The following is a 7,864-nucleotide window of genomic DNA, read 5'->3' on the forward strand; positions in this document are numbered from 1 at the left end:
CATTTTGAGAAGGGAGGGCCCTGTGAATGTTAATTTTAATGTAGAGTCTGTGGCTCCCACAGTAAGAAACATAGATGTTGGTTATTCTCATCCACGTCTGCACCAAACCCACTTCCATGTCAGCCAATTGGAAAGGAGTCCTACAAGCTTTAATTCTTGTACCCAAGAAATAGTCATAGGCACCGATACATGTTGTACCATTGGGAAAGGAACAGGAGAATACCCAGTGGTCCTACTGTGCACATGATAGTAGAAGAGCTACTTATCTGTCAAATATGAAAGATGAATATAACAATATAAGGCAAAGAATTCTAGATTATTCTTGGCATCCTCTTTCTCCCCTACCTCCAAGGCAAGCTGTAGACAAATCCTCTTGGTTCTACATTCAGATTATAGTCAGAATATGTGCAGTTCTTACCATTTCCACTGCTGCCACCCTGTCCCACTGTCACCATGGGTTGCAGTACTACCAGCTTCCTAATTGATAGCCTACTTCTACTCTCAGTCCTCCACAGTCCGTCAACGCAGTTTAAACAGAAGCCTGAGCATGTCTTTCTTCTTCCTCACACCCTAGAGTGGCTTCTGTCACCAACCTGAGAGGGACTCAGCATCTCGGAGCTCGTCCCTTGCTCGCTCTCAGTCTTTGCCATGGTCACTGTGGCCTCCCTAGTGTTCCATGAACTATCCAGGGGTACTCTCATCTCAGAGCTCTCTCTCTCTCTCTCTCTCTCTCTGGAGCGTTCTTCTCTGACATTTTTTCTTCACCTCCTTTAAGTCTATGCTTATTCATTGCCTTCAGAATTTTCTGGGAAAATGAAGTTGTATGGATAAGATGAACCTTCTCACTTTTGTCAACTCCAGAAAGAAAAAAAAATCTCAAAAGTTTTTAGCCATCATACCAAAGGGGGAAAAATGAAGAAAGCACTGTGATTGCCCAAATTTAAAGCCTGGAGCAAGTTCCCAGGCTTTAGGGACACTAGAGGGAATCCAGGCAGGGTCAGAGAGAACAATTCTAAGTATTATATGAATTGATAAAACTATAAGGAGAAATACTCAATTACAGTCAGGTTTTCAAACTTCTTTCTTAATAATTGATAAAACAAGTAGACAGAAAATGGGTAAGGATGTGGAAGTCTTGAGGAACACTATCACCAGGTTGGCCTAATCGATATCTATAGAGCATTCTACTTGATAATAGCAGAATGCACATTCTTTTTTAAGTGCACATGGAATAGTTATCAGATGAAATTTTGGGACATAAACTAAGTTTCAGTTTCAGTAAGTTAAAATTATTCAAATCCTACAAAGTATGTTATCTGATCACAATGAAGTAAAGATAGAAATTAACAGAATCGATGAAAACTCAAATATTTAGAAACTAAAATACAATTCACAATAATTTGTGAATGGAGGAACCAATTAAAAATCAAATCATAAAGTATTCTGAACTGCATAGAAATGAAAAAAATGAATATCAAGATTTGTGAGTTACAACCAAAGCAGTACTTAAAGGAAAATTTATAGCACTAAGTGTTAATATTAGAAAATAAGGATAGTATTAAATCAATGGCCTTAGCTTCGTCCTGAAAAGCTAGGGATAAAGAAAATTGTGCCAAAAGTGAGAAAAAATGATTTTTAAAAACAGCAATAAATCAACAAGTAGAAAACAAAAATTAATAGAAAAAAATTAATAAAATCAGAATATGGTTCTTGAAAAAGGTAAATAAAATTACAAAATGGTTAGCCAGACTTATTAGGGAAAAAACAGATTCTAACATATACTTGAAATTAGTATATACATACTAATTTCAAGAATGAGAGGGGATATCACATAATCTTAAGACCTTAAAAGAATAATGAGGGTATATTATGAATAATTTTATGCCAATATCTTTGATAATTTAGATAAAATGGAAAAATTCCTTAAAAGACACTAAAAGAAATGAAATATGCAACTATAATTTGTCAGCATATAATAAACTGAATAAATGGTTGAACTGAGCAGCCTTGTATCTATTAAATGTACTGACTGTGTAATTAAAAACTCTTTCATGAAGAAGACTCTAGGCCCAGACAGTCTCACTAGTAAATTCTAACAAATATCTACAGAAGAAATGATACCAATTAGGGAGAGACTCTTCCAGAAATTGAAGGGGATGGAATACTTCCCAACTCACTCTATGATGTCAGCATTACCTTGGTGCAAAACAAAGACATTATGAGGCAACTATAGACCAATATTCCTCATGAACATAGGAGCCAAAATTCTTAATACTAATTTAGCCAATCATAGTTAACAATGCATAAAAAGCTTAATATGTTAAGACCAACTGGAGTTTATTCTGGGAATGCCAGGATTGTTGAAAATGCCAAAATCAATCAAGGTGATACATCATATGAGACATTATTACTATCTTAATAGATGCCAAGGCAACTGATAGAATTCAACATCCATTTGTGATTTAAAAAAATAGTCTACAAACAAATAGAGGGGAACTTTTTCAGCCAGATAGGAGGTACCTACAAGATTCCTACAACTAATTGTGAAAGACTGAAATCTTTACCTTTAAGACTAGAAGAAGTATGAATCTCTCGGCTCCTACCCAATGTTTTCACCTAGTAAACAGATAAATAAAAATCGTGACATAGCTTATACAATAAAATCAATCCCAAATGCATTATGCTAAGTGAGGAGTCAGGTTTGGAAGGCTGCACTCTATAATTCCACCAGATGACAATCTGGAAAAGGCAAAGCCATAGGACAGAAATCCCATCAGTGTTTGCCAGAGCCTGGGCTGAGGAGACAGGAGACTATAAAAAGGCACAGGGTACTTTTGGTGGTAATGGAACTGTTCCGTATCTTGATTATGGTAGTTGTTATACAGCTATTTGTATTTGTTAAAGTTTGAAGAACTATATACCAAAAGTTTAAATTTGTAAAAAAATAAAAATAAATCTTAAAACATTAATTTGGTAGCAAGATTTTTTTTATTTTATTGGTTCTTTTTAGTTATACATGATAGTAGAATTCATTTTGGTAGAATTATACAAGCATGGGATATATCTTATTCTAATTAGGACCCCATTCTTAGGGATGTATATGATGGTGGAATTCACTGTGGTGTATTCATGTATATTCATAGGAAAATTATGGCAGATTCATTTTCACTCTTTCCTTTTCCTATCCTCTCTCCCTTCCCCTCATTCTCCTCTGTCTAGTCTATTTAATATCTATTCTTCCCCTCTTCCCGCTTATTGTGGGGTAGCTTCCACATACTAGTGAAAAAATTTGGCTTTTGGGGACTGGCTTATTTCACTTAGTGTGAGAGTCTCTAGATCCATCCATTTACTTATGAATGTCATAAAGTCATTCTTCTTTATGGCTCAGTAATACTCCATTGTGTATATACACCACATTTTTAAAAATCCATTCATCTGTTGAAGGGCACCTAGGTTAGTTCCATAGCTTAACTATTATGAATTGAGCTGCAATAAACATTGATGTGGCTGTGTCACTGTAGTATGCTGATTGTAAGTCCTTTGGGTTAAACTGAGGAGTGGGATAGCAGGGTCAAATGGTGGTTCCAGTCCAAGTTTTTTTTGTGGAATCTCTATACTACTTTCCAGAGGGATTGCACTAATTTTCAGTCTCATCAACAATGTATACATGTACCCGTTCCCTGGCATCCTCACCAGCATTTATTGTTACTTGTGTTCTTGATAACTGCCATTCTGACTGGAGTGAGATGGAATCTCAGGGTAGTGAATTTGCATTTCTCTAATGGCTAGAGATGTTGAACATTTTTTCATACCTTTGTTGATCATTCATATTTCTTTTGTGAAGGGTCTGTTCAGTTCCTTTGCCCATTTAATGATTGGGTTATTTGTTTTTTGGTGTTAAGTTGTTTGAGTTCTTTACATATTCTGGAGATTAATGCTGTATCTGAGGAGCAGGTGGCAAAGATTTTCTCCCATTTCTCTCCACACTCCTGATTGTTTCTTTTGCTGTGAAGAACCTTTTTAGTTTGATGCCATCCCATTTATTGATTCTTAATCTATATGATTACCCTAATTAATATCCCTTCTCTTTATATAACTCCAATTGTGTTTATTTTGTCTATAGCACTTACTGTCATCCAATGTATTATATAATTTACTGATAATCTGATAATTGTGTCTCTGCCCTCCACTAGTTTGTGAGTTCTGTGAGACTTTGCTTAATTCATTTACTGCTGTCTTGTAAATACCTAGAACAGTAACTGGCACATGGAATGTACTAAAATATTTATTTAACACGTAGATAGATAGATAAATAAATAAATAAATAAATAAATAAATAAATAAATAAATAAATAAATAAAATTTGTTATAGAAATGTTTACCTTCATCCTTTTCTGGTGTTTTCTCCTAACAAATCAAACAATTCTCTCCACTTAAATATCTCTTCTACAAAATGGGGTAATGGTATGTCTATACTTATTTCAAAGGGCTATTGTGAAGATAAAATGAAAACAAAATTCCAAAACCTTGCTCTAAACCCTGTGGTACTATATAGATCATCATTATCATCGTTATGTTTTTCAGTCCACACAATCTTAAAGTATTTTTTGGTCACCCAATTCTCTTTTCTCTGGTTATGTAACACAGTCCCATATATACAATTTAGCATCTGTTCTTCACAATTGATTTGATTATTTTAAATGTGAATCATTTTGTCAGCCTAACTAGTTTTTAAGTTAAGAGAATAGAAATTATAGTTCCATATTGTGTTGTTTAAATTCTTCCTAAGAGATGATTTGGTTCTTTCAGCCATTCAATCCACAAGTCAACCCATGTGGAGGTCCCGGAGTGGAATGTGACTGGCAATTTCATGGATCAGTCTGGAGGTCCGTGTGGTCAGAGCAGAGTAGATTGAGAGGGTAGTTACTTAGAGTGTACGATCCAGATCTTTAGGCTTTTACTTTAAACAAGATGGGGAGTCATTGTCAGGTTCAGAACAGAGGAGTGATCTGATTTCCTTTTTCAAAATTTTACTCTACCCTTACGGTTTGAAAATAAATTGTGAGGGGGCAAGAAAAGAATTGCAGAGATGAGGTAGGAAGCATTGCAATTATTCAGGCAAGAGATGATTTGTTAGATACTGAAGTATGCCCAAGTATGTGCTTATTTATACACATAAAGAAACATAGTAGGAAAAATACTTTGTCAAATCACATGTTCTTAGCCCTTTTACCGTATTTCCAAACTACCTAACATAGGTGCTGAAGAGACACTTGTTAATTCAAGGATTTGAATTCTTATATTCAAGCAATGAAAACTGTGGGACCTTCTTGAAGGTATCAGATCATCTTATTTAGCTCTTGGGTGGAGGCACACCTAAATATTTTCCAGCTGGAAGTTTCAGTTCTGAGATGGTCAAGTCATGAGACAGAAGTGCCTAGGGCTGCGGTACCACAGATGCCCTCCCAGTGTCTCGTGCTGTGTTGCACCACAGTCACGAGCGCTTGGCCCAGGATGAAGAGTGGCTTCTAGCCACCGTGGGACTGCACCCGTGTTCTTCTGGGTCTCAGCACAGAACAGCCCCTAACACGCTGCCTTACCTGCTGGTGGGACATAACTTGATTCACTATTATCGGGTTGCCCTTAGGGTCCGGAAAATATTGTTTCTCAAAGATATTTAGGTTTTTGAGGGGAGAAGTGAGGGCCTCACCAGAAATGAATTTTCCTCACTTAGGGGTACAAGGTCTGACGTGGACTAGATCGGGATTGGATTCTCCTTCCTGTTACCTGGCTGTGTCCCTCTAGGGAAGTGACTGAACCTCCTCAATGCCAAGTCTCCTCAGATGAGAAGGTGAGGTGCATTCATTCAGTCGCTCCCTTATGCAAAGTGTGCTTGTTAAGCAGAGCTAGGTGTTGTGTAGTGCTGGGGATACGATGGGGAGCAAGTTGATAGGCTTTTCGTCTTCAGAGAATCTATGGTCTTAAATACTTCACAGAATTATCCTAAGGATGAAGAAGAACATATGGGGGCAAAGGACGCCTTGGGTCGTTTTCCCCGCTGTTATCTTTCTCAGGGACTGCCCATTCTCTCCCAAATCCTGTCATGAACATGTGGTCCAGATTCAAGCCAGGACAGTGAGTACTTTCCCTTGGAGTCCAGTGTTGGCACTGTTAGTGACCACCTTGTTAGTCTGTGTCTGTGCTCCAAATGGAGATGTTGACTCTGTGGACAGCCACGTAGCTTGGGAATCAGGAAACAAAACAAAACAGAAACCTTTTAGCAAGAGAGAAGAATGGAGCAGGCTGCAGAGACACAAAGAAGACGGTGCTGATAAAGAGCCCTGATGGCAGAATCCTCTCTGGCTCCTGTCCCTTTCTGAGATTCAGCACGTGCCTTTGTGTTTGGTGACTCATCCCCATGTCTGTGTATTAAACCGGTTCAAACTAGCCTGTCTTCTCAACCAAAGGTCCCAACACACAGAGGGCACTAGGTGAGTGGTGGCTAATAGAATGTTCTTTGTAAACATATGTGTTTTTATTTCTTCCATCTCCTCATACTTTTGTGCAGAATGTGACCATCTTCCCAGTCCTGAGCTGCCCCTAAGTTCTGGGCCATGCCTTGGAGAACTCCACCTGGGTGTCCCACGGAAACATCAAACCCAAAAGTAACGTGTCCCGAGTGGAAATTCCCTGTCCCAATCAATCAGCTTCCTATCCTCTGCCGACTGGCATTAAACTCACTCCACCAATGGCTTCACATCCTGGGAGTTATCCTAGATTTCTCCTGCTCCCTCATTTTCCACATCTAGTCATTCGACAAGTTGTGTAAATTTTGCTTTCGAAACATCTTGTTGACTCCTCCAACCTCTTCCTCACAGAGTAGGTCTTCTCCCTGTCTCCTCAAGCCTGTAGCCTGGGTGACTTCCCACGTCCTTCCTTCCTCCTGTGGCCTCGTAGCTCCCCTCCTGACTTCGGCCACGGTGAATTATAGGAGAGTAAGTGGATCCCATGTGTCTCACAGAAGGACCAGCCACCCTAGCTCAGATTTGATTCTCCTTCTTGAAGGGGTCTTGGGTTCCAGGACTGTCCTTGCAACAACCAGGATAATCCCGGGCAACATGGAGTAGTCAGTCACCCCCCAGCTTAAGATGTTTAGATGACTTCTCATGACATGCAAAGTTGAGCTTCTAGCACAGCACAGGAAACACGTCTTCACCTCTCCTGGGTTTCCCTACCTCCTGCCTCACGGGAAACACTAGTATAAAACTCTGAGCGATTCTCTGATTGGACAGTGCAGAGGCCCACCCGGTGCTTTGGCATGGCTGTTGTTCTGTTACAGTGACCTCTCTCTTGTATCAGTCTGAAAACTGATTTATCCCGCTAAACCTTGTTTGAATTGCCACTTGCCCTGTGAAGCCTTTGTTGAGACCTCTTCTCCCTCAGAGACCTCCCTTTCCTTTGTTGTCTTTGGTCGTCTGTCCTCATGTGTTGCTCTAATCACCACAGATGCTCCTCGTCTTACTATGCGGCTGAGTCCTGGTAACACATCACAAGTTGAAAACATGTTTAATTGAAAATGCAGGTAATGTACCTGACCTACTGACCATCACAGCTTAGCAACAGGTACACTGCAGAGTGTCAGCTGTTTACGATCATGATCTTGGGGCTAGGAGCTCTACTTCACTGCTGCTGTCCAATAATCAAAGAGGAAAAGAACATAATTTAGAATTTGAAGTATAGATTCTACTGAATTGAGTATTGCTTTCCATACCCATCATGAAATTTTTAAAAAATCACAAGTTGAAGCTAGTCGATAAAGTGTAATCTTTGGTTACCTTTCTTCTAGACTACTCCTTGACATCAA

The sequence above is a fragment of the Spermophilus citellus genome (genome assembly GCF_964194105.1).
Source record: "Spermophilus citellus genome assembly, chromosome: 9".
NCBI lineage: Eukaryota > Metazoa > Chordata > Mammalia > Rodentia > Sciuridae > Spermophilus > Spermophilus citellus.